Source organism: Ascaphus truei, chromosome 4, assembly GCF_040206685.1.
Source record: "Ascaphus truei isolate aAscTru1 chromosome 4, aAscTru1.hap1, whole genome shotgun sequence".
Lineage (NCBI taxonomy): Eukaryota > Metazoa > Chordata > Amphibia > Anura > Ascaphidae > Ascaphus > Ascaphus truei.
In genome coordinates this window covers 360,398,898-360,426,145 of record NC_134486.1, presented here as the reverse complement: position 1 = coordinate 360,426,145, position 27,248 = coordinate 360,398,898, and the positions used below count along the sequence as shown (strand labels likewise).

At 40.2% G+C, this 27,248-nt stretch overlaps 1 long non-coding RNA gene across 1 annotated transcript in view; it reads left to right on the top strand.

Annotated features, from left to right (window-relative positions):
• The window catches only part of LOC142493759 (uncharacterized), a 117,425-nt gene extending 110,449 nt beyond the window's left edge, over positions 1–6,976 (top strand). The window contains exons 5-6 of the long non-coding RNA XR_012801200.1: positions 6,423–6,583; positions 6,760–6,976. This is a non-coding gene — a long non-coding RNA (uncharacterized LOC142493759). The remainder of the gene's footprint in view (positions 1–6,422; positions 6,584–6,759) is intronic.
• The last annotated feature ends 20,272 nt before the right edge of the window (positions 6,977–27,248 follow it).

The following is a 27,248-nucleotide window of genomic DNA, read 5'->3' as shown; positions in this document are numbered from 1 at the left end:
ACGTCGGAATGTCATAAACACCTATTTTTCATGTAAGCAAATACATATATGTTCATAGAACTACATAGATGTATTAATTCATTGTAATGATAAATATATTTGTAAAAATACCATTCACTTTGGTGACAGATGAATATGGTTCGCACACGTTTCTCTTCTCTTCTCTGCTGTGTGGACAATTGTATGTAGCACCGGTATGTCATTCATCAACAGGTTGTATTATACTTCTTACCACTAAAAGGTGTTGTGTGTACGTGAAGAAATAATGTGTACAAAATCTATATTTTATGTACATGCTGTTTTTGATTATGCATACACAATAAACCTACTATGTCGATAGTCAATAGCTAGTGCAGTATGGTTACATACAATGTTTCTTTTGGAGTGTGACATGTGTGTCACAATGATGTGTACACTATTGTGTATTTAAGATCATATTTGACGTATTATAGATTTTGTTTCATATCACATACAAAATTGGCACTTCTGTGTGTTGCTTACCTTAATGAACATGTCATGACAATGATTTATATTCATTCATGTTTTCTTTTTCAAGGTATATCACTCCAATTTCTGCTCATGGTATGTATTTCAATTCACATCTGTCATAAAATGTGCAAACCTCGATACAGGTATAGTTACAGGATGTATAAACAGAACGTAATGAAAAAGATGTGACAATAGAAACATGTCGTTTCTGTATTGTGTCCGTGCGTTTATCTACACTTGGTGGTTATTGTGCAGTGTGTTTTCTTAACGTTACAACATCCATTCATGGAATATAGGGGTGGGGGGAGTGAAGGGGATAAACCCTGCTCAGCTAGTGTTTATGGGAGGAGAACATCTATTCATGCACATGAGCGATGTTAACACTCAATGCATGTTTGTATGCAAACATCCTAATGTGTTAAACATCATTAACATTGCAATGTATGTGATTAGTTCTTCTCTCACTTCATGTTCATGTTCATTACTACATTGTCACATGTGTATGTATAAGTCAAATATGTGTGTTGATTTGACGTTCATCTAACATTTGTCAAAATGTTAACACCATTCCAAAGTATAGTTTTTGGAATTCTCTACTTTTCCTAAATCATTCAACACAATGATAATGTAGTTAATAACATTTTTATTTCATTCACTTTACTTATTCAAAATGATTATGATCCTTTATAACTACTGTCAACATATGATCATAAATGAAGTATACATTTACATACGCACACATTTCAGCAACCTCCTGACGAAGTACTTGGTACGAAACGCGTAGAGGTCACGACAGGTCATCCTGCGCGTGTATGCTGGTAAGCTGAGACGGAGCCTGCAGGAGACAGCAGCGGTTTTATCCATCTCCGCGGTGCCGAGATCCGGATCCTGTGCAGCCACCGCGAGTCTGCTGACTGTCTCAGTGTGAGTGTCCGTTTCCCCTTGCCAGTGCCCAACCCTATGGCGGTTTCTATACAAATCTGTTGATAGGTTGTTTTCATGTTTGTTTTTTTCTTTCATGTTTTTTATATAAATTTTACTGTATTTGTATACTGTGCAGCTTAGGGTTTAGTCACCATTAGGTGTTCTCCTTGGTAGTACTTAGCCATTCAGCTGCACAGCTGTTCTGAGGTGGGGTTGGATCCCCTCAGTTTTTGTGTATTTTTAATAAATTACCTTCCACTAATCCCTGGTGCGCATTTGTGCATTTTTTATTATCTTGTTTTTCAGGGTGCCTTCCCCCCTTTCTAAGGGGGGTTCACCTAGATTTGAGAGTTTCTGGGGAGACGCTTTATGTACATGCTGCAAAGGGATCATCCACACCATCACACAGCACAAGCGCTGAATATCCTGTTTTTTCTACCTTCGATGTTCAAAGATGGCACATTTATCTATGTCTCAGCATGACAACGCTTAACACATCTCTATATGATTGTGGATATTCACGCATAAGTGACGTATATGTTTAAACTGCAAGGATAAAACTACAGATACAGAACTGTCTCATTTTTCAAATCGCGTTGCTGGCATTACTACTGATATGTTAGTTCCGGTGCCTGTATACATAATAATGTGCGCGCACAACGTCTGTTGCGCGCTCACTTCACGAATGTGTGGACTAAGTCTTAGCGCATGCGCAAAACGATGTGTATGCTGTGCGTTCAATACATGTCCCTCCATGGTGCTGTTAGCATTACGCAAATCATGGTTGAAAGTTATGATATGGAAGCGAAACAAATTCACTTCAACACACGTACATATCTAAACTTTGTAAACGGACGTGTGCCCACGGCAAAAACAGATGATCAGCCAATGAGCGAACAAAATACGTGTGACGTCATGTTAAGGCAACGTGAAATGCACGCAAACACCCTTCCCACTGAATGAACATTGGCCTCCAGCGCTGTGCACGCACCGCCCCACCGACACGCGCGCATGACACACTGCACTGACCGTAACAATAAGCTACGGGCACAGCCAATACTGTTTCACACGTGCACGTCGGTTGGGGGTGGGGCTTGCATCGGTAACCTTTTTAAGGATGCCTTGGGACATGACCAGGTTCCCACGTCATATGTGGGCGACACTTTGTTTTTATATGTTGAATGCTAAACAATGAGGTGTGTGTGTGTTACAGTTAGTGTAACATGTTGAAATGATACTTTAAAAGCGATAAGCATCTATGATTTAGGACTCCGTCACCAATGTGTACTAATGGTTCGTCATGTAGTATATTGTTATAGGAAATAATGTCTGGACACGCTCAAAACATTCATTTGCGGATAAAGTGAATCATACAGAAGTTTTAAAATGTCGTTGTTTGTCAGGTTCTTGGTAGTATGGATATTTCTTCTGGATCAAGTCATAGATTTTGGCCACGTTTGCACTTTTCTCTGGCGTTGATTCGATTGCTTCATAAATCATAAATTTGTATGATTTACGTGGATCCCTGTGCAATATGGAAGCTTCTGCCATTTCTTCTCTCTTCAAGTGTACGTTGTGTTAAGTTGAACGCATACGGATGTCTGCTGAATGTGTGAATAGTTACAAGTTATGTTCGCGGTTTCTTCCAAGGTTATAATACAACCTAGCAGTTATACGCCTAGGTTTTCTCCCACAAGAAATTTGTTACAATAATTGGCTGAAATTCTTTGGGTAAGATACTCTTTTCACAGGAATCGAAACTTTACTTTCGGCTTAGGCAATCAACATGTGCAAATCAAGTAGACTCTTTGAATTAGAATAACAATGTGTGTGAAATCATCTACAGTGCTATGATGAACAGATTTCTGGTTACACTTAGCTAGATTTAACCATACACACACATCTATCTGTTTGTGTCTTTTTCTGTTTTTCTCTCTCTCTGTTTATCTGTCTTTCTCTCTCTTTCTCGCTCTGTTTCTCTCTCTCTTTGACTCTCTCTGTTAGTCTCTCTTGATATATACATAGATATATATATATATAAATAAATATATATATAATTAGATATATATAAAAATATTAACATATATATTTATCTATATATAATTAACTATATATTGTGTGTAGATATATATATATAGAAATGTAGATATATATATATATATATATCTATATAGATATATATATATAAAATCAAAAAATAAATAGATGATACCGTTCTGTGGCTAACGAAATGCTTTTATTCTCGCACAAATAAAAGCATTTCGTTAGCCACAGAACGGTATCATCTATTAAAGCTCGCACAAATAAAAGCATTTCGTTAGCCACAGAACGGTATCATCTATTTATTTTTTTATTATTGAAGCTCGGCTAACACGGTACTGATACCTCTACATGTATATATATATATATATATATATATATATATATATATATATATATATATATCTGTACATTGAAGGCCTTGTGTGCAAACAGGCCTTGTTGTAATTATCTTAACAGTTCATTCCAGTTTATAACATTACTGGGTGAGTATGTTTGAGGGCCTATTTGAGTCAACTGTGTATAAGTTGTATTTAACAGCAAACAAGGCCTCTTTTCAGCCATGAAGGCCTGTACTGTTCATTCTGATTATATATATTTATATTATATATAGAATGCTAAACTAAAGCCATTGATGTGTGTAAGTAGGCCTTGTTGTAATCATATTCAAAGTTAAATACAGGTGAGTGAATGATGGGCTCAATCATACTGATCCCATAATTTTAGCAAGTGTCCGAACATTTATATCTCATTAACACAAGGCCTGTTTGCTGACAACAGTGGCAGAGATAAATATATATATATATATATATATATATATATATATATATATATATATACATAGGTGAGACAGGGCAGGGGCTAAACAAGAGAATGAACCTGCATCGCCACAGCATCACACGCGGTACAAGAGACAGTCCTGTTGGCGAACATTTCTCTGACTCTGGCCATAAGATGAACGATCTGAGGGTTGCCATACTCAAAGGTAATCTTAAAACCCTGAAAGAGAGACGGTTGCATGAATACAAATTTATGCAACAGTTCGGGACACTTAGCAGTGGTCTAAACAGAGATCGAAATTTTATGAGTCATTACTGACACTAGTGAACTCTCTTCCCATGAGCGCTAAAGGCCATGTCTGTACATACTGTGCTATATGTATGCACACACAGCAGTCTCTCACACATACTAATACTCCTTGTTTTTCCATCCCTATACACCAATAGGGACCACTAAGGATCCACACACACTTTTAGTTGTGCTACAAACTCTCACATTTCCACACCCACCCACACCATTTATATCCACTCCCACTCCACACACACCTTGTGTAAAGCACTGTATATACTGTGGGCTCTCCATTCATTTTTATTCACACTGATACACATACACACATTTCTTCACTTGCTTTCAGTAACCTTTTGACACCTCTAGCCATAAAACACATCCACACCGGGGGAAGGAACAGCACAGACAACATTCCAAGAGACACTGTTTTTAAGTATACCTTTTGCTTATTCATTGTAACATCGCCGGAAGAAGAGATCAGTGTATCTCGAAAGCTCGCACAAATAAAAGCATTTCGTTAGCCACAGAACGGTATCATCTATTTATTTTTTGATTATTGAAGCTCGGCTAACACGGTACTGATACCTCTACATGTATATATATATATATATATATATATATATATATATATATATATATATATATATATATATATATATATAAATATATATATATATGTATATCTCTATATAAATATATATATATATATATATATATCTCTATTTATCAGTTAATATATATATATATACACACACACACACACACACACACACACACACACAATGTGTGTGTGTGTGTGTGTGTGTGTGTATACATATATCTATAGAGATACAGAGAGACTACAGATATATTCATACACACTTACAGATCTGTTATTGTAACCAAAAATCATACATGATCACATGCCAACATTATGAACTATGAAAGAAGATTAAGGTAAGTAATGTCTTACAGAGTTAAGACACCAGAAAACATAACATAAAAATGTATGCTGTTATATGGGTAGTTACTTAAAGTTGTATGCCAATAATATTAGCATGAAATCACTATCTACATTACAAAAATAACCCAGATACATCTCATCTTGAACAAGAGCTAAGTGAATGTCAGCTTCCATTAACATGATAAGTGTGTAATAATGTTGTACCATTAATCAACTGATGATTAATACATATTCATATGTTATCAAATATGCCTTCATTCAGTCAGTGAGCATTTCTAAACATTCATGTGTACAAGGACATACTTGAATGTTATGAAGCATCTGTACATGATCATACATACACTATGCATGAAATAGTGTGCAGTAAACACCACCAGGACACCAACAAATTAAGTGAATGTGATTATTTATTTTTGTTTATCCTTTTGAGAGCGAGTCACAGGCCTGTTTGTTGGCTGTTGTGTTTGCCTTTTCCCTCTTCCAATTACTCTGGCCTTAACTGTATGACTATTACTGGCCTGTGTCAGTTCTGTGGCACTGGGTGTGGGCTGTTGCACTTCAGGGGCACTGGGTGTGGGCTGTGGCACTTCAGTGGCACTAAGTGTGGGCTGTTGCACTTCACTGGCACTGGTTGTGGGCTGTGACACTTCGGTGGCACTAAGTGTGGGCTGTGGTACTTCAGTGGCACTGGGTGTGGGCTGTTGCACTTCAGGGGCACTGGGTGTGGGCTGTGGTATTTCAGTGGCACTGGGTGTGGGCTGTTGCACTTCAGGGGCACTGGGTGTGGGCTGTTGTACTTCAGGGGCACTGGGTGTGGGCTGTGGCAGTTGTGAAGCAGTTGATAAACATTGCAAGAGTGATGGTGGAGCAGTTTCTTGTTTTGGAGTTTTAATCTTTTTCCAAAAGCTGGTTAGTAGTAATTGTTGCCCTAACTTTCTTTTTTGTGTCTCATTTGTAGGTGTCGGTTCCAGATTTTTAACAGATGTAAGCGGTTGGATGTTGACAGGGACCTGCACAGAACTTGCATCTACTGAACCGGTATCATCCAGAACTGGGGAATGAAGAACTGATGACTCAGGAGAAAAAGTAGCAGCATGTAAAGATCCATCCTCAGATGGGGTAAAGTGGAATTGTTGTTCTCTTGCTGTCATTCTCAACTGATTTGCTTGGCTTACATTGAGAACTAGTGCTTGTAATGTCCTGTTTACATTTTGGATTTCTTTAGGAACTTGGATGATGACTTTATGAATTTGTGACATTTGTGATATTGACCTTTCATGCGTCCTTTCATTCAGTGATATCATCCTTTCAAGCACTGACATCATTTCTGAATGGCGATGATTTTCTTCACCCAAGATTCGTTCTTCAGAAGCTGCAATAGCTGAGTAGGTGTCACGAGCAGGAGAACTTGAATGCTGTGTTAATCCAGGAGTGTCAACATCTTCATGGTCACTTGAGTGAATTTGTCCTTGAGTGACAACACCTGGTTCTACAAATAAAGAAAGACATTATGAACTGCCATGGAAATTTTAATTGTTTTTCATTATAATGATAGTTGTTCTCATAGTGGAACACATAACATGTTTCAATAATTATTAATTTGTGTCCAATTAAAAGATGATGCTTGAAGTAACAATGATGTTTCGACTCAGTGTGAAAGAAGAATGAATGAAAGGTTGTTGTAACCTCATAACTCCTAGCTGATAGTTTACAACACACACAATACATGTTGTCAGGAAACACTACATCTTCTATGACAATAACTGATGTGAATTTCATTACATGTGAAAGGCATTTATTTTGCATGGCAAATGAAATTCTACAAATGTACACATTAGATGTGCTACACCTCATACACTCACCTTCCATGCTTATGATACCCTTGATGAGACAGGTGATGAGAAATGTTCAGTGTCAGGTGTCACAAGAGCTGCAGGAGCAACTATATAACATCAGAATTTTATTAACATGTGTACATAATTAACATGAAGTTTGTGTAGTGGGAGTATTTATGGCTAAATATCAGCATGACATAACGAAATGACAATGATATGGTTCTGCCAACCTGTACATTATCCATCTTAACATAAATGTACATGTCAACCTAATTGGCACATTTATTTTAAACACCATACAACATACAATGTTCATGCAGGAATGCGTTGTAAAATTTAGTGTTGTGTTGTACATACACTGCATATGTTGTGTAGTAATCTAACAATAATAATGTACATCACTAACATGACAGCAAAGTTGACTCTGCTTATAATTCAGTACCTAATTGTGGAAATGTGAATGAATGTTTTTAGTGATCTGTGTGAACATTTAAGAGAAGCAGGTGTAGCGCTCAATGTGGCTGACACTCATCAACACATGCATTGTGTCACTCACAGATGGTACTGTTGTGATAAGGTGGCGTATCTATAAGGTAAAAAGAAGATATGAGTGAACGAATGACTAACGTACGTTTTCATATATAGTGGCCTGGTGGGTGAAAGTATTCTGATAATTACCATTTCAAATGAATGTGATTAACTTCTGTTCACCTTGTCAGCTTGTAACAACTATAGTCCCTCCCCCAAGACGTGACACCACCCTGACCCTTTATTTGGTTCTACCACCTGTAAGCCGTCCCACAAGACTTGACCCTACCATGACCCTGTGATCTGGCTCTGTGCCCGACCCCACCCCCTCTGTTCACCTCTATGATGTGATTACATATTAATTGCAGCTGGTTTCACACACCGGTACATGAGCGAAATAAAAATCTGAAGTGAGCTACATATGAACACAATTAAATACCATATGGTACATGTTCCTATTTATGCTCTCATTATATTACATGAAGCGAAAAAAGAGCTTTAATAAAACATAACGAAATGTGTTTGTGCAAATGACTTATGTTCGCCTTTGAATGCACAATCTTCCATGCAAGACTTGATTAGGCAGCAATGGCCTCTTTATAAGTGAAACATACATTATGACTAATTAATATATATATATATATATATATATATATATATATATATACATATATATATATATATATATTATATGTATATATGTATCGACACATACATGAAAAGGTGAATTAGGCATTTGTGTGCACAGACACAGTATAACGAAGTTATACATTACTGTGACAAACAATGAGTGCGGATGTGCTTTGCGGTTATGCATGTTAACCCATTGTTTGTACAAAGATTCACACATACATTCAGCTTTCAACTATAGGGCAAACATGTTGAATGCTTTGTAAGGTAGAAGGTTGCAGTGTGTGTTATTTGGAAGATCATTACACATAATCCCTTCATGCTGGTCAAGTTGTGTATGTTTACTCATAATGATGTCATCCACGATAGCTGAGCCAATACATGTTTCCAAACTCACACAACACACACATTATTTTTTTCTTTTTGTAGGACAACTAGATATAAATATATATAGATAGATAGATAGATAGATAGATAGAGAGAGAGAGACATATATACAGATATATATATGTAGGTATGCTTATATTGGGAAGAAAGTATAAGTAGCAGTGGAAAAATAGATAAGAACTGTAACCTACGACACGCCTAGTACAGTAACATTTGTCACCTGGTGGAAATGGAGCCGAATAAATTCCGATATCTCTGTCCCCTGGCAAAACCTCCACGACGACAGGAAGACATTTTTCCCGCATCTACTCCTCCAATGGAGTTAAGATTAAAGCTTGTGCTGGCGGCCCACCTCCAGTGCCAGAAACATGCATCCTTTGTGCTTGTATTTTTTTCTTTAAGTTTGCCCTGATATCATCGAATCTCTTGCGACAATTCGCCCAGTCCCTGACATGATTCCCACACGCAGACACAGCCACTGTTATTTGATCCCACATTTCATTTCTGGATGCTGAACTTGTCCGCCCTTGAAATACATACAAAATATTAATTATTATTAGAAAAACGATCAGTTTCCTAAACTGCTACCTGTTCCAAGAGATACCAAACATGCTGGTTTAAGTGGACTATGTGTACCACATGAGCATTTACGTGTAAACATACAAATGTAAGGAAGCTTGCATGAATATTTTATGAACTTTGGCAAACTTTTTAGACTGATTGTTATGGTCGTTCTAAAGCATGAAGGAATATGTGTGTAACAATTAACTTTAATTGATAGATATTATAGAATAATATTTTGATATTAAGACATCTCACATGGCCTAGGATAACATGTCTTTTGAACTATAAATGCAAAGATAGACTTACCTAGTAAATGGCCATACAGAGAGTCATAGTGCTCCAAAATCCCTGTGACAAGAACTCTGTTTTCCTCTTCATTGAACCGAGGATTACGTGGCCGCTCCAGATGTTTCTTCCGAATACGTGCAGGCCCAGAGCTTGGCTGCTGCTGACTGGACTCTCCTTCTTCAATGGAAGAGACTCCAAAAGCGGGCCACCAGCAACCACCCCACCACCAGACACCCTAGCAGCACCAGCAACAGACACCCCAGCAGCACCAGCAATAGAGCCACCACCAGCACTCGCACTCACAGCAACACCACTCACACTCCCAGCAACACCTGTCGCACTCGCAGCAACAGCACTCCCCTGAATCCTACGTTCACTCAGACGTGTACTCACACGACTACCAGTACCACTCACACCAGCATCACTCTTCCCATGCCTTGCGGCCATACCTCTAGCACTCACAAAGAAAAGAAAAGAAATTTAAAGACAATCGCACTGAACACTTACAAAGTGAAAACAAGACAAAGATGTTAACAAAACAACACAGGACAAACCTCTCCCAATACACAACAACTCTCTCAGTCAATATGAAATATGTAAATCGCCCAGCTCTGTGTGTCTCTCTCTCTCTCTCTCACTCCCAACAACACAGAGAATGAATAAAAATACACGCTGCCTTTAAATGGGCCGCTCAATCCAAAACATGCTTGCTTCGGCAGATTCAGCAAGAAGTTTCATTGGCAAACCTAACACCACCTCGCCATGCACGCCGATACACCTGTGTGTGATCGACAAATCATCGGCAGTGTGGGAGCAAATGTTTTCGGCTTGATTCGGAAAGAATTCTGCACTTATTGCATACGGCGATGGAAAATCGGCAGAATCATGCCGATAAGGTACACTTGGCGATTGCACTTTTTTGGCGCTTACTGCATAGAGCCCTTAGTCTCAAACCAGCATAGCCAGCACAACCAACCTCACACTGATGATACCCATCAATGTTGAAACATGTCTGTGAGTGGGTTTACTGGCTTTGCATCTCACCCCAGCCTATGCTTAAAAGCTGTGTTTAAAGCAGCATGCATTGGCTTAAGGGTTGCTCGTGTAATATGAACTTGAGACAAAAGGTGGCACTGTGTGCTCATTTGCATGTCATTTCCCAGAATCCCTTGCTGCAGTGGAAGTGCTGTGTGCTGGGTGATAACGGTGAAAGACAGGGTTGCAGACCTGTCTAAGACATACAAATGAGCATACAGTAATTTCCATTTGCTATATCTATATATATATATATAGTCACACAAGTGATAACTCTGTGAAATAAATAAATAAAGTGATATATTAGTGACTACTTAATATATAACAATAGAGTGAATTGTGATAAAATAAAAAAAATCTTTTTAACAAAAATAGAAGAGTCTGCTTCTGTGTTACTTCAGCTGCCTCAACAGGATACTCTTTGAAAAAGCGCTATTCCAGCACGAAACGCGTCAGAGGTACATCCCTGTGCCACCATGTTGTGCACCCACAATAAATATTTTTTTAATTTCAATTGCTTAGCCTCGGATCATTCATTTCTGGACTGGCTGTGGTCCGCTTTCCCCATGTGGACTCCTGCCTGCATTTACATTTCAGCTGGACGCACGCCTCTGAGACACTCTCCAACAGCGCTTATTTGAGTTACAAACCTTATTGTTATACTATTAGAGGATTATGCTATGCTCTAGGGTTGCTGCCAGTCATATTGGGACACGCTGAATTTACTGATGTTCACTTACAGTACACCGGATCGGTTCAGGCAGGGTTCCTTTTGATATACATCTGGCAGTAGGTAAACTCTCAATGAGCTCTACAATTAAGATTACTCGGCTGTTTGTTACCACTCATTCACTTCAGGGTCAATTTCAAGATTTGTTATTCATCCTTTTCTCAAGATCCCACTCTCAGATGCACTGAAACTGGAGGACATTCCCCCATAGCTTCTATTCCAATATAGCTAATATAAGAAAAAAAAGCGTACAACTCCTCACAGAGAGTAAATATTGGTGGGACAAGAACACACATCATATTCATTGTAGAAGGGTACCTAGGGGGTTAAGAATAATAAACACCCAATCTTTGGGAAAGATAATAATAATTTCACGAAAGGGTGGGACATAATTTTAGAAGACTGTTCCATGGAACTTATGAAATTGATTATTTATGAGAGAAATAAAACCCTCACTGAAATTGAAAAAGAGATAAATGCGGCCATTATTAAATTGGAGCCCATTATCAAAGAAAAAGATTGTTCAGAAATGGAATATGAACTGAAGCTTAAATTGGATGCTTCACAGGAAGAAATCATGAAGATAAAACATAATTTTTTTTTTGAGATAAGATAGATTATAATAAGATAATAGACATAAAGATTGCAGTAGATTCGAGAAAAAAACCAATGTTGCTGGCCATGTTTATCACCCACCAAGGAGGTATCCGGGGGGAGTGTCTGAGTCTAGATTTAGACAAGATGGGGGTGCTAATAATGGCGAGAAACATCGGTACTATGGATATCCTAAAAACGGTTCATTCCAACAAACCCCATATGATAAGAATAATGATACTTATCAAAAGAAAAAAGATAAGGATAGAGGTAAATATGATGAAAAACATGAAGAACATAGAGAATATTATCATAAACCTACTAAATCAAGCTATCCTAAAAGGTACAAGTCAGATAAACAATCCCCCGAATGTTCTCTTTTTTTAAAGGCTCTGAAGTTGTTTCGTGATTCCGAAGGATTCGGGATCAACGGATTGTGACTTAGAGAGGAACTATACAGAGTCTCCAAAGGGTCTAAATGATGGCATATACCAGAAGAGTTACGAGAGGGGGTAGGACCAATGCAAAAACGCAAGGAACGGAAGTGGGAGGATTTAGGGTGTCTGATAATGGCATTTCCAATCTATCCTCAGTATTATTAAATAATTATCAAAAAGCAGTACTGACAAGAGGTCTTTCTTTTCTCACGACATGTGGTCCTAATGGATTCCAATTGTTCTCGGATCTCCATAAATTCACTAGGAACCTTACATTTTAGATACATTTTTTAAAACAGGATATCTGTCAAGAGATTGATGATTTGGCAGACACAAGTGATGATGAGCTTGACTCTGACCCTGTGCCTTGCCAACATACACATTTTAAACCACAATCTAGGTTTTATCCTTCCCATTGAAAAGGGAATTTTATTGATACCTTTTTAAAAGTCGTTAATAATGATTTTAATAGGATGGTAAAGAATCATAAATTCTATGACGTTAAACATAATTTGAATAAAAACGAAAATCAAGCTTTAAGGGATTTACAGAGTAATAAATCAATAGTGATACGACAAGCTGATAAAGGTGGGGGAGTAGTTTTTTTTTAAATAGGGTTGATTATGAGAAGGAAGCTAACAGGATCTTAGAGGATCCCTTATTTTACAGTACATTAAACGGTGATCCCACAAGTGGTTTTGATGGGGATTTGAAAATTCTTCTTGACGATGCTCTGGCTAATATATTAACTATAAAAGAATATTCTTTTTTATTATCTGTTAGTCCATGGATTCCCATTTTTTATTATCTCCCCAAATTTCACAAGTCCCTTACATCTCCACCAGGAAGACCTATTTTTCAGGTATTAATTCTTTGACATCTAACCTGTCACAATATGTCAACTATTTCTTACAAAAATACGTTTTTTATTACCTTCCCATATTAAAGACAGAACGGCAGTCCTTTGTTTATTTAAAGATTTTGAATGGGACTAGCTACAGATGGGCAACCTTGACGTACAGTCCATCTATTCTAACATACCACACATGAAAGGTATAGATGCTATTGTAAATATTTAATGAGCAATTCTGAATTACATGTGTAACACAGTTCCCCCCCCTGGAAGATGTTGCTACTGGTTACTGCTATTTGTGGTGTGGCCACATACCTGTGAGGGTCCAGGAGAGCTGCTTTTGTAGATCTTCAATGTTCACTCAGGGTGTCAGCGCCTCCAGCTCAAGTGGGCTCCAGGATTTCCAGAGTCAGCCCCCTACTAGGGCAGATTCCATCCATACCCCTACCCAATAGACTGAGAGCTCAGGCAGGGGTATATAAAAGATGGATGATTTATTTGGGCAGTCACTGCAGGTGGTATACAGTGGATGCATGAGGATTGATCTGGTCCCCAGACCTCTAGGTGGTGCCTTGGCTCTCTATTAGACTTGAGGCCTATAATCTCTCTTGCTCAGTCAGCCAATGATGGACTGACTGCATGTCTCACTCCCAGCTGGGAGGAGCAGCACACAACTCCTCTCTCTAGGAGGGGTGGATGAGAACTGGGTTGGCGGCCACAGCACTTCCCCTCTGTCCCACGTTGGGAGCAGGGGGAAGCGTTCACACAGGCAGCAGGGCAGACACCCTGCTTTCCCTGCGCATGCGCATGGGAATCGCTGCCATATTTTTCTAGTAAAACAGGCACGGCCACGCAGAGGGCCCGTGCAGCTGGGCCCCCTGGCTCACGGGGCCCTGGATGCCAACCCTGGAAGACCCCCATGTTGACGGGCCTGGCCACATCAACCATTAGAATACACACAGTAAAGATTCAAACAAGATAAGGATGAGCAAGTGAGTGTGACAGTGAGACAAATCTATTCACTGCAAGACTTAAAGAATTCTTCAAAATATTGAATTGGGAGTAAAAAAGTTATGAAAATCAATGAGTATTTATCTCTTGCAGCAAATGAATTCTCTCCTTTCTCAATTGTCTTCTACTCTGTGTGCGTTTTATGCCTGTGTTTCTGACATCTAAAAATTCACCTACAGTATGCCAACTGTGAGCACCACAATTTTAATGTTGACTTAAATATCCCATACAGTACAGTAGAGCCCAGACCCCAGTCCCGGATTGAAAACAGATAGGGGCCAGTCCAGTCACATTAAATGCTACTACTGATTTTATTAAGTATGCATAAGCACAAGTGCAGTACTACAGCAGCAGTCAACCAGTAAGTAACCCAAACAAAGCCAAACCAAGAGCCCTGTTTATATTCCTCCCAAAATGAATTAAAAAAATTAGATTTCAAATTCAAATGCATATGCATTAGAATTTGATTTCGAATGTCCAGTGATAAAAAATAAAAAATGTTTGTGTATTTTTGACAATGAACCACGAATATCTGTGGTTGAATGGAACAGTCAATTTTCCAGTGAATAATTCGCCCATCTCTTGTCCAGAACCCCCACATCATGTACATATTTATTCTTGGAGGTTGAAACCTGTGCACCATACATATTGTATACTTTAGTGCCTGTACAATAGGTACAGCTGCAGCGGCCGTTATTCGAACACTTCACGCGTTGTGTACTTCGGAATACCCATGTCAGCGGGATGTCTTCCAACCGTACCGCCTTAAGACGCGAGTGCAGAAAATGGCATTTTAGTGTTCTGGTTTTTAAACACCTTAAATTGACACAGTAGCACAGTAGCACAGTACTGTACACATTGCAATTCATTCCTTTCATTGCACGCAAAGAAATAGAATCCATGAAATTCAAACAAAGCAATCGCGATAAGCGCGGGTGCCTGGGGAGATCGGCCGCATTCATGCTGCGTGGAGTACAGCAGAGCACACGAAATTGGCGCCGTAATTTGTTTGAATAATGGCCGCTGCAGCTGTAGCTACCAGGAATAAGAAATAATAGGAAAGATGTTGATATGGAGGAATTATTTTTTACTACATGTTGTGCTGCTGTAGTTCAGGCATTACTCTAACTATATGTTCAATTTCTCACCCTCCAAACTATTTCTAACCACTGTTTCCCATGAATCACATATTCTAAGAGGCACGGATACAGAAACTCCCATTCAAGTCAGTACTGTAGGGGGTTTTGGTATGGTAGTGATCCATTAACATTCTCCCACTTTAATAATAAATCCCCTAATTGTGCATACTTCATTATGGCGCTGTTTGCTCCAAGCTATGTGCTTGATTTTCTATTTACAGACAAAATCATTTTCAGCAAATGTTGCATGGCATTGCGAATCCAGATTATCTGGGGGTCCTAGTGCCATAGCACATAGTGTAATTAGTAATGCTATTCTGTAAAACACCTTCCAGCGCTGAAAGAGAACTCAAAGCCTAAGAGAATGGCCCATAAGTAAGGAGTTTTCCGGAACTGAAAGCTGTTTTAGAAAAACACTACTTATTAAATATGGCACAATGTCTTTGCTTAAGAATTTCAGTCTCATTCATAACTAAATAGATATCATACAGATTACTAAAAATCTTAGGGTAAAGAAAATATGTGCATTGGTGTCAGCAATTCTACCGATATCTGCCTTGTCCAGGTCTCCTTCTAAAGTTATAGTTGTTTTTTTTAACATGTATGTATGAGAATCTCTCAGTTGGCTATTATAAAAAATAACTGCCTTTTTCCATTGTTATTTCTGGGAAAACATTATAAGGCTACAGCTGGCAGGCACTTATTTTTTTCTTAGCATTTAATAATAGAATTAATTGCTGAGCAAAAAGCCTACAACCCTTTTTGTTTTCTACAATGCCCTCAGCTATCATTATGAATAGATAAAAAAAATACACGTCAATTATAATTCAGCATGTTTAGAAGAAATACATCTGAGCCACTGAAATACTATCAGGTATTCAATTTAAATTATTTAAAAGTCTTGAAAAAATTTTGAAAAATAAAACCCTATCATGGCCTTTTGGCAAACTGTAACACTATTATAAAGAGTAGTCATGGCCGCTAGAAGGGGAGAAGAACCGGGACAACTGTCCCAGGTCTGGTTGTTGAGGGGGAGGCCCAGCTGGTGCCAGAATGTGGGCCCGCATCCGCCTGCTGTGCTCTAGCTCCCTTCCACTGCAGTGGACCACTCTCTCCTACTGCTGGGCCCTGTCTTAAGTGTGAGCCCCACCCCGCATGCTGGAAGATGGGCCCACCTATATGTCGGGCCCAACTTCCAGATTGGCACAGCGCCGGAGGTCTCCCCCCCCCTAAGGTATGTGTGTTTGTTGGTGGGGGGGGGGTCTATTGTGCTGGAAGAGAGAGAGAGAGACAGACAGATGATTAAGCAGTGCACAGGTGATCCTAATTAGTAAGCTCATCTGCCTTTAAAAAGAGGAAGAGGAAATGCCTCTGGGGCATAGGAGAGCTGACAGACAGACCCATGCTTCACAGACTTATGCTGTCCCAATGGAATAAAGCTCCCAGGTAAGGAGCCAAGTGGTATTACCAAATATTGTTGGTCTGGTCTAGCTTAGCTAATCATCCGGGTAGATAGGCTTAACCTAGTTTAGTTAGCTTCCCTAACCGGGAAAGGCTTTTGTTTATGTTTTATTTTACTTAAACAGACAGAGCACCTATTGTTTTTGTTATATTTTTGGACAAATAAATCCACCAGCATATTATTTCCCCAGATGAGTTGTGTTGTCTCCCTCACTAACCACGGTCATCTTGTCATCTATATATATAGCAGAAAATAGCCGTGTTAGTCCAGTTGCGATAGTGCAGAATAAATGAGTTCTTCAGTATTAGGTGATACCTTTTTTATTGGACTAACAATTTATGTCATAGGACAAGCTTTCGAGAGTTATCCTCTCTTCTTCAGGTCAAGTAATACTGATATACAAAGGATTCAATGGCTAAAACAGTGATGAGAGAAAAAAAAAACAACAGATATTTACTGTAGATAAGGTATGGTGTTAAGTGTTTGAAGCCAGGGGACAGTGTCAAAGAAAGGGGGGGGGGGTGGAGAGAAAGTGTGGGTAAGAATAGAGGCAAGCAGGATAATTACAAGCAATTTTGATAGGGTGTGAGAAAACCCATGTCCGCATTAAGTCCTTTGGTTTTGGTGTCAAAGAGTCTTATCATTCTGAGTTCAAATGTTTTCCGTTCTTGGGTGCTTTTAAACATTCCATTGAGGATTTTGATATTTAGATCATTTATGGAAAGTGGGGAGGGGTGAGCTTAAACATTGGGGGGGAGGGGCCACTAGCCTCCCAAAAACAGCTGAGACCAGCTGCACATAGTTAATAAACACACAGATACCCAACAAGCTCTGAGAAACCCCAAACATTACCACTATATATATATATATATATATATATATATATATATATATTTTTATATATATATATATATATATATATATATATATATATATATATATATATATATATATATATATATATAATCCATTAGGGAAGGGGGTTACATACTGTATGTAATAAAAAAAATACAAAATAGTGAAGAATAGTGTGTGAGCATTAACATTACATTTAACATCTCATTAATATGTAAGTACCTGGTTCTTCATCTGTCATTGGTCGGTCAGTGTCTGTGGCCCCAGGTATTACCAGAATTAAATCAGGATGCATGACGGCCTTCATATCCTGTTCATAGGAGGTGTATAGTACGTTCAGCCCCGGTCATTCACCAGTTCCTCTTGCATGATGTAGATCCAGAACCATTATATCTGTAACTTTGCGTTTAATGTCTGCATACTGTATCACTTCTTGCAGTTTTGCACACTACGGTCCACAATGCTGTTAACAGCATCCGTTAGAGCTTTTCATTTCACATTCTTGATGGCCATGGAGGTTTTTGATGACATGTTACCAAGAATAATGTCATAGCAGGCTACTATTTTAGTAATAATGGACAGTATTTTCTTCGACAGAAAATTTCAAACAACGTATCCGCTGCCTCTTAGTTGGTTCCCTGCCATGTGCACGTTGGGGAGACTGTACAATTTACACCCCTAGGTGTTGCTGCTGTAGCCTCTCTCCTTGACTGCTCCAACTTTTCCCCTCTGACCTGTCCCACTCTCCTCCCCTCTCCCTGTCCTCCTACCCGGGCTTCTTGCTGCACTTGCCTGGGTACCACCCCATCTACTCTCCTCCCCACCACTCCTCCTCACACTTCCACCACCAATCGTTCCACTCTTGTGCTCTTCACTCGTCTTCACACTACCTGCACTCCTCCACACCTTACTCCTCCTCTCATTCCCTCCACTCTCCTGCTCTTCACTCTCCTCACACTTTCTCCACTTCTCTACACCTCCCTCCTCCTCCCACTCCTTCAGCTCCTCTACTAAAGGTGTTCCCAAACTGTACAGCAAAGTTGTAACATTGGTGGTTGACGCCCTAGCATAGTCGGAGAGAAGTTGGTTACACTGATCTCAGTACTGACATGGTGAGCAATGGGCATGGTCACAAAAGGTGGTGAGAAACAAAAGACAGTCAAAGTCTGCAGCAGCAAGATGTTCCGTAGACATGCTTATTTAGGTATTCAGAATTTTTACGAAAAGGACACACATCTTCTGAGGTATTAGCAAAAATACAGAATGTTATACACTGGTGAGTAATTGCAAAGGCCCTTGAGGTTAGGTTTCGGCAGGGTATAGCAGTTCCAACTTGGTTGCAGCACCGAAACAAGGACACATAACACATATTCTTTATTTGCACACTTATTTATTTTAATAGTGTAAGGGATAGAGTCCTGGGTTTGGCTGGAACTCACCCTTACACGGCTATAGAGGTTCCAGGCAAAGCTCTCCATGAACAGATATTGGAATCACCTGGTTCTGGACTTTCACTGCAGTCTGCTTAATGCTGCCATCTATGCAGCTCTGCCCCTATTGGCTGTCTATGCTATTTAGGGTCAGCCCTTCCCCCCAGGAAGCGGCTGAGCATAATTCTGGAATCATTGTGCCCCTGGTCACCTGTGATTTCTACAAGCTTCCTGTGCTGAAGCGCTGGATCCCAAGCACTAAAGCTTCTTTGTCCCTGTGTCCTGTCTGCATATATCCTGCTTCCAGAGGCCTTCATTACTCAAAGTTCCTACCCTGCATTGTAGCTGCTCTGTCCTGGAGGCCTTCTTTTGCGCTGAAGCGCATATGCTGACGCGCCTATGCTGAAGCTCTACGCTGAAGCTTCCCTGTTTCTGAGGACCACCCGTGCTGAAGCATCTGCGCTGGATCCCCTGCGCTGTAGGAGCCCTGTTCTGGAGACCTTCCCTTGTGCTGAAGCGCCCATGTGGAAGGTCTATGCTGAAGCTTCTATTGTAAGTCTGAAGCACTACGCTCCTGCCTTCCTATTGCCGAACCCTGCCTGTGACCTCGACCTTCGCTCCTGTGCCGCCTGCCTTGACCCAGCCTAGTTAACATTTATCCTGCCATCTCCAACCCCAGTCCGGCTACACACGATGATGGAATCCACCATCCGGACCCGGCTTCGCAGTCTCAGGTCGGTACATTCATATCCCCACCTCAGCCCCGCGGTCCGGTCCTGGTTTGCGGCGTGCACGATGCTACAAATAGTCACTCGTCTCCTATCTCAGTTTTGGAATGTGCAGAGCATTTTTGGTTGTACTGTAGTGCCGACGAGTATTCTAAAACAAATCTGGGGCAATCACCAACAAGACCCAGGTACATGCTGGGTACATACTGCAATATTTCAGTAACATTTCTGCAGACAGACTAATGGCCCATCAGATTAACAGCGGGGGTCCCGGCAGTCCCATTCAAACTGAATGGGACTGCCAGGGACCCCTGCTGTGTTAATCCGATGGGCCATTAGTCTTTGCAGAAATTTCACTGAAATGTTTGCAGCATGTACCCAGCATGTACCTGGATCTTGTTGGTGATAGCCCCAGATTTTCCAAGGCAAGTTTTAGAATACTCGTCGACGCACCTGTAGCTAGAAAATATGTGCACAACTTAGCTGATCCTACAGTACACAGCCAGCAATGCCCTATTTAAGCTGCAGGAGCCAAACAATTGAAGCTAAAAATTGAAGTGCCTACACAATGAAATTCCACCTTATATACAGTATGGGTAAGTGCCTCCATGAGCAACTAAAGACTGTGGCACCTGATGGGAGACCTGTGCAGGCTGCTAAGTCCCCTTGAGGAAGCCATCGGTATTGTGAGAAGTGATAAAGCTGGCATAAGCCAGATCATCCCTCTGATATTCCTTCTCGAAAAAACGTGAATCGATATGTAGCATAGTAATGGCGACAATGATGAAAATAATTATATGTTGGCAATGGTTGCTAAATTGTATGAATGGCTGGTGAATAACCCCTGTGTTGTCAGTATGGAACGCAGAGAGGAATACCGTTTAGACCCATTCCAAAGACAAATAAAGAATTCCAAAATGCTGTCAATCCTGCTGCTTGAATTTCTCCCGCGATCAATGGGCATACTAGAAAACCAAAAACACAGAAAAAAAGAGCGCATGGAAAGATGAATCCAATAAAAAATATAAACACTTTATATAAATAATAACCAAATTAAAAACTCACAATCATGAAAAATTGATCGTACAACATCATAAAGGAATAGTCCCTCCCACATCTAGTACTGGATGGCAAAACTGGAGTCCCAACGCTGCAGAGGTAAGATGGTTATGGCAGAAAAAATAAACTAATAGTCCAAAGACCGGTGCAACAGGGTATCTTAAAGGGATATATATGTAACCATAATCAGTCTGGGTGAGTCAAGTGAAGATGTTGCTTATAGGGGCGAGTAAGTAACTTCTTTGTATCCACATGATCTGGTGTACTCATATGTCAGTTTTGATACTCAAAGTGAAATGGAAAACAAACATGCTATAGGTGGTAGCAGGGATAATATGGACAGATTAAGCAAGTAAGGCTGGTCTGGCCATTCCTAACCACCAGTAGGTTGTGACCACTAGAGCATTGAAAGAATAAACTGTCCACGATCAAGGTATATTGAAGAAAAAACCCCAATAGGGTATGTACTCACTGAATGAAGTGCTGATTCTTGACTCCATGGCGTGCTCTCAGCCAGTAAGTAACAGATGTTCAATCCCAAGGAGGGGAAGTGGTGCACAGTCATGGAAAAAATAGAGCTCAGCACAAAAGATAATGGAAAAACAATTTATTAGGTAGGTGACACCAGAGATCAAGATGTGGGCAAGGGTTAACTCTAATGCATTTTGCGCATTCCTGGTGCCCAGAAATCCGACAAACCAGAACCGGAAGTGACACGGCGCAGGCTCGAGCGCGCCGCCCCCAGCTAGTCAAACCAATGATGAAAGCTGAAGATGGTCTTCCCAGCATATGCAGCGCCACCACGCGGTATGGATGACCCACATAGAGACATGCTAAATCTCAGAGAACACCCCGACCGAGTGCCACGAACGGAAGTGACTGAGTCCGCATCCGCGACATCAACCCCAGGGTCCAGGTGACTTAAGCCTGGGTGAAGAAAAGATCAGCGGGGGCGGACAATGGCACCTATTAAGCAGGGATCAACATTATAGGTGATGAGCGCCTCCTCTGGTCAGTATATAGAACACACATAAAGTTATCAAAATGGAGATGGAAAAATTGATACAGTATCTGGTGGAAAACCAGGCCTCACAACGGGATGAACAACAGGCGGCACAACAACAACAGTTCCAGCTACTGAAGCAACAACAGGCCGCCCAACAACAGCAGTTCCAGATACTGCAGCAACAACAGGCAGCCCAAAAGCAGCAACAACAGGCCGCCCAACAGCAGCGAGAGGCTGAAAACCAGGCTGCACAGCAGCAGTTTTTCCTACAGCTAACAGCTCACCAGACACAGGCTCAACAGCAGCTGGTACAGCAGATGGGAGCTGCAACAAACACTGAGGCCCCAAGTCCCACTTCCCAGAACCCGGGCACTGGAGATCAGAAACCTGTCGTTAGGCTGACGAAAATGGGACGAGACGGAGGCCTACCTCATCACGTTTGAGTGAGTTGCATTTTTTTCACAGTGGCCCAAGGAGGAATGGACCGCCCACCTTGCCCCGCAGTTAACAGGAGAAGCACAGGCAGCAGGTGGCGTCCTTGACAACACTGCAGCACTAGACTACACCCAAGTCAAGGCGGCAATCCTGTATCGCATGGGGATAACAGAGGATACCTATTGACAACGCTTCCGAGAAGAGCGGTATTCCCCAGGTATGCAACCCCAAGTCCTAGCCCAATGTATACGGGACTACTGCTGGCGCTGGCTAAAACCAGAGACCCGCAGCTCCATCGAGGTCGCAGAGTTAGTCGCCATAGAACAGTTTTTGCAGGTTTTACCCATAGGCGGAAGGGAGTGGGTTTGTTGCCATTCAGCCAAGACCCTCCTTGAAGCCTCCAAACTAATGGAGAACTTTTTGGCCGCAGAACAGTCCTGTGCCCATGGTCTGAGGGAGGAAAAATTGTGGCCATTAAAGAAACGCCGTACATTTGGAAAAGGCAATTTTTCTCCACCAGGCAGAGGCTCAGGGGCCAAATAGAGGGCTCCGGATGCCTTCAATATGGGACATAGTATGCACCAACCAGGCCCATTGGTGTCCCAAGGGGGCCTACAAGAGACTTCGTACGTCAGAAGGGATTCGGTGTCCGCCACAGATCCCATAGTGTGTTTTTCCTGTGGTGAACCGGGTCACATGTCCCGACCTTGTCCCCACTTGGACTGTAACTATGCTCACGCCTACTTGACCCTGGGTAGGCGATAGACCCTGCCAGAACTAAATTCCTCATATCTTTGTAAGTAGAAGGAATTAAGGTGGAGGGGCTGGTGGATTCTGGCTGTAGTCAGACGCTGGTACAGCAGGAACTAATTGAATAGTACTGTCTCTGTGTTTGTGATTTTTAACAACGGACTAATCAATTTTACTGCTTACAATACGCCAACGAATTAGAAACAAACAGAATCTGTGGAATGAATTAACGTTAAACCCGCCATTGGTTTAGGTTAAACCGCATAACCGAGCCACATAGGGGGATTATACCCAATCTGCACATATTGAAGCTGGACCAATCTGTCGAATGATTTACACTCGGAACGGATTTTGAATGGAAAGCTCGGGAAATTCAGGGAAACAGGTTTGGACAGGTTCATCCATTTTCACTACTTTAATGAAGGGAGGTACTCTTCTTAATTCCTCTGGGTGTGGTCTATACAACAAATGCCCGACGATTTGAATTGGGGTGATAAAGTAGAGCTACATACATTTCTGACCTGCATAATGATATTGACAAAATTGATATGTTTATAATGACTACTCCAATAGAGTTCAAATGATTTTCAGCTAATCGTATGTACAGTATTACATTTTCCTACTTACTGGACAGATTGTTATTTGTATAGATGAAAAATGCTAATTATGCTAATAATGTTCTGCATTGTAAACAAAGAGTCTTGGATAGAAATGTTGAAATGCCTGTAGTGAAAGATTTTTTTTTTTTTTAAATAAATTCGAAAACCTACAATGGTATTAAAATATTTAATTGAATGTCTGAAACCTAAATGTACTGGATCCAGTCTTTGTCGCCATATACTTTACAATAATCTTTATTGGTAATTTACTGACATAGGGTAAGATTTTATTAGATACAGTATCTATATGCTAATTGAATAGTACTGTCTCTGCCTTCAAAAGTTTTACACATGATGCTCTAGTCAGTTTTACCACGCACAGTTCTACTTAAAAAAAAACATAAAATTGTGATATTGTGAAGAAAGCAAAGTAGCATGATGAGGAGAAGAAGAATACTTTGTACATTTTTCCCAGTGCAAAAATGGCTCTCTCAGGGCAGAATTGCAATATAGGAAAGCAGTGTTAATGCTGCAGCAAACTGTTGTTTGCTTTGCTCATTGCATTATCTAACCTTCAGACCATTTCAATCTGCAGTAGGTACAGTACAGTAAGAGAAATTTCACAGTCACAATTTTTTCATTGTTTTATTATCATTACCTACTGAAAGTCATGTTTAAATAAATGGCATTTACTTTTCTAGTGAGAGGAAGGTATGAAAGAAACAAAAGTTGGACATTTAGGGTTTCCCAGATGTGATTGGTTACATTGATTTTACCTGTGTTCTTCTAGTGCCACCTAGTGGGATGGAGGCTGTTTTTTTAACAGGAACATGAAAATTCCCTGAATATTAATGTAGTACAGATGTAGCACGACAAATTGTTTCTGGCACCTGGGCAAGCTGCGGTCATATGACCCTGACTGCCCCAGCACTGGAGGATTAACGCTCTGGTAGTCAGACCCAGAAGCATGGATTCCCCGCAGTGCAACTGCAGCAGACACTTTTTCTAGAGCTCCAGACTTTGCTTTTTCCGCCACGGCAGCTGTAGACGGTTAGTCTTGTTACATATGTATGTAAAGTAAACAAACACTCTAAATATGGTAGATGGATTTTCTACTTTCTACTAGGATGCTTAAATGATTTTACACATCCATTAATTAATTTAGCAATAATCATAGTACTTTACACGAGTTTGAAGTTAACACGACAATAAAAAATGTCAATGGCATTAAAATAGTATGAATTAACTACTGTACTACTGCTGGGTAAAAAAATACATACACAAGGGTGGAAGAATAACTATTGTAGAAATGCATAAAAGGAAACTGGGTACAAAAGATCTGAAGTACAAGAGATCTAAAATAAGCTTTTTGGCAAAAGTTAACAATAGGCAATACAATTGCAGATTTAGGAGCCTATTCTATAAGCCTTGATAACCCACTTATTGAGGGATTTTTGGCCAAAATGCCTACTGCTATTCTGTAAGCCTCAATAAGTGGTCGATAAAGGCATGAATTGCCAATTTTTTCAGCCGTCCAAAACAAATCGCCGGGTGAGAAGCGATAAGCCACTTATCGTCAGATTCTCAAACTCGTGCAATTCTAGTAGCCTTGATTAGTTTATCGAGGCTAATCGTGGCTCTAGAATGGCGAGTTTCTCCCCAAATCCTCCCACTAGGAAAAGTTGGCGTGAAGCTGGGGAGAACCTGCTGAGAAGGCGGCGAGAGAGGACATAGAAAAATAATGCTTTTTCCTGCAGTGGATTGATGCCGGGACTCTTCGTAACTGATACCCATTAATATCAGCACCGGAGACCCCTGCAATCCCATTGGCTGTAATACCATGTGATATCAGCCATGTGGTTTTAAGGATGTGACGTACCTCCCATGTAGATGACGTTGCATCCTTTAAAAAAAAGAGATGGGCACATGAAACAGCGTCCAATCGGATTGGAGCTGTACCATCTGACCCTAAAATGTGACGTCACAGGCCCTAAATAAGACCTGTTCCATCTCATTTTAGCTCAAAAAGACGACAGGGCAACATCCGTTGTGGATTTAACATGTGGTTTTGTATTGAAAGAAAGAAGATTAAAGAAAAGAAGAAAATAATGACAGATGAAGATAGAATGATAGTGTGAATAAAATCACCCAGTGCTCTTAGTGCAAGTGCAGATAGAAGGTGACAGAAAATCAAGGAAAGAAGATTTTTTTTTTACCTGATGCTGTTCTTCAAGGAGGATGGAGACAGATGCGAGTGATGACATGGCGGGTCGAGAGCTTGCAAATATGCCGGGATTTGGAGGGTGAAGACTTCTAAAGTTAAGATAAATATTGAATGTATGTAATTGTCTTATTTCAGGTTTTTTGATTGTATTTATTACTTTTTATGTTTTTGCTTGCCCATTGACTGATAATTTTAATGATAATGACCATTTAGGGTACAGATAAATACAGTGACAGGGAATGCATTTTTTGGCAAATGCTTCTTTGCCATTGATTGTTATTTTTTCTGTTTATTGTTTGGATTAAATTGTTTTGAATTTGGATGGCTTGTTTTTAGTAAATTTTAGGCTTGGTTAGCGTTTTAAATGAATTAATTGTTTTGTATGCTAGTGGTTTAAATTAATTAATTGTTTTGTTGGCTAGTGCATTTATTTAATTGATTGATTGGCTAGTGGTTTTATTTCTTGAATAGTTTGCTTTGATAGCTGTTTATTTAATTGTATTGTTATGTTTTGAAATAACATAATTTTAATTATTTAGCTGTTTTGGTGATAGATACATTTTATTGATGTGTACTATTAGGCAACTTCGTTATTTTATTGTTGGGGTGTTTAGGTGATTGTGTATTTCTTTTATTCTTGTGTATTTTTGGCCTTAATGATTTGTATTAGGTTGACCATTGAGTGCTATAGTGTCTTATCATGCCATATTATTTGGGTATGATATACCACTGTGCCAATCAATGGGTAGAGGGTGGGTATAGTGTCCCATTGGTGGGTGGTTAGGCCTCCCGGGTGGGTAGCGGGGGAGGGTGGGTTAACCCCTTAATTACTAAAGCAGTTATTAATTGCTAAGGTGATTAAGGGGTTAGGGCCATTGATTGTATTTTTTTCCTGTTCTTTTGCTGTTAACGGAGGACATGGACCTTGAGCGTGCTGAAGATGACGCCTTTCATGATGACAGGGGTAAGTAGAAAGTTTTATTGACTTTATTTATGCTGGCTGGCTAGAGGTTGATTTTATAATGGGCAAATGAGCTATTATCCCTGTCTGGATAATAGTTATTTTGCCCATTAATGTACTGTATGTATTGTGGGGGGTTGTTGGGGGTAGAGGAGGTGTGTAGTAGGGTTGTTGTGTTTTTGTTTCGTGGGGGTAGAGGGATTGGCTGAAGGGGGTTGTAGCCCAAGGGGGGGGGTGGATCTAG